The sequence below is a fragment of the Elephantulus edwardii genome, unplaced genomic scaffold, assembly GCF_000299155.1.
Source record: "Elephantulus edwardii isolate Elephantulus edwardi_28Jun2011 unplaced genomic scaffold, EleEdw1.0 scaffold00235, whole genome shotgun sequence".
Classification (NCBI taxonomy): Eukaryota; Metazoa; Chordata; class Mammalia; order Macroscelidea; family Macroscelididae; genus Elephantulus; species Elephantulus edwardii.
The window spans coordinates 218,730-220,668 of NW_006399985.1; positions in this window are offsets into that span (position 1 = coordinate 218,730).

The following is a 1,939-nucleotide window of genomic DNA, read 5'->3' on the forward strand; positions in this document are numbered from 1 at the left end:
GGGGTAAGGGGGTCGGGGAGGGAGGGGAGAGGCTGGAGGACCTTAATAGGCGTTTTATCAGTGGAGGGCCCAACCATTGGCACCAAGTCCCAAGCCCTCCCTTTGCCCTTTTCTGGAAGTTTTGTGAAAATATACTATCAATGCTGACCATGGACATGGGGTGCAAACTGCAAATCATTTGTGTGCTTTTTACCTTTTCTACAAGGCACAAGGAGCAAGTGACATTAATTTGAGTACTTATCGTTTAGCCCAAAATATCAACAATATTATCCCAACATTAACGTTAATGAGGGAACCTTGGAGGCTTAGTGATAGGGACTGGTGCTTCCGAAGCAAAGTTGAACTGTTCAGGTACACCAGTTGCTCCTCTGGAGAAAGATGACCAGTCTCCTCCCCTGTGAAAACCTGCTGGAGGGTCAGCTATGTGCTACAACATTAATGAGATGTTGCTAATTGAAAGAGAGTGTGTGTGTGTGTGTACTTGACCCTCACAGGACATTTCAAGTATGACTAGCCCCGGTTCAAGTGCCAGGTAGACACATGCCATTATTAAATTGTTGGACATTTCTAGATGATGTTGATGTAGTTAAGTGCTGTCCAGTCGTAGACAACTCTTACCATGTCAAAACGAAAGACCTGAGTACTGTTTATGGAGTTTCCAGAAGCAAGCCATTTCGGAAGTGGATGCCACTCCTGCTTCCACACTTGTCTTAATCGGGAAGCTCCACCAGACACTGTCCACCCTGGGTGACTATTATCACCATGGGTGACACATTTTTGGATATGCATGTATAAAATATGTTTGTCAAGCCTGATGATACTAAAGCCAACTGAAAGATGAACATAAGTAATGGAAGGGAGGAGAGTTATGTTAACCATCTCCAGGACCTCTGGCTATATCCTTATATTTTAAAATATAAATCGTAATACACTTTACAGGGCAGGGAGACTGATAAAGAAGAAAAGGCAAAGGACTTGGAATGGTGTTTTCAATCTTTTCATTCTGAGAATTATTTCAGCCAGGAATAGAGAAGTGTAGTTAGCTGCGTTCTCTTTGGACTAACACTTGTGCATGCAGCACCTGAAATAATGAAGTCAAAGAAGAAAACCACCATGAGTGCGAGGTGCAGAGCCCGGAGCTGGAGCAAAGTGCCAACCCTGACCAACACTTCCTGTGTGATCTTGCTAGGGGATTTAGCTTCTCTGAGGTGCAGTTCCTTCTGTAAAATACCCACATCTTAACAAATGCCAGGCTGACAGGTGATCATCAGTTACTTCTTGTCTGGACTTCTGAGTTACACACAATAGACTCAAGCCAGGTGCTCAGAAAAAGTTAGAGACACAAAGACCTTCTCTGAAGAAAAATGGGGTCTCTGCCGAAGGTGCAGCTATTGGAAATGGAACCTCGATGTCCAGCATGGAAGTGAGAATCCCTCCGCTGACCACACCATTTTCCAGATGTTTGCGCCAGCCACTATTCCAAGAGCTTCATCTGTATTTCATTTCATCTGCACACTCTTGAGAATGCATATTCTAGTTCTCTCCTTTGCTGCTGCTGTTAGGTGTCGCTGAATCAAGTCTGACTCATAGTGACCCTGTGAACAACAACAGATCTGAACCCTGTCCTAACCTGTGCTCTCCTCATCTTCTCTGATACACTTGAGTCCGTTGCTGGAGTCACTGTGTCAGTCCATATCGTTGAGGGTCTTTCTCTCTAGAATAGAAAAGGTACCATGAAGCTTAGCTCCACCTTGAGACCCATATGGGTCTACTTGGCAGGTCCGGAGTATTGCAAAGCATCCCGAGGCCACAAACACGTAGGCACTGGAGAAACATGAGCGTGCACCCTCTGAGGTTCTCTGAAGAGAACCATCAAAAAGTCTGTTCCCTTGCTTTTAGGCCTTTCTTATTAATGTACAGTGAAAGAAGCATTGTCATT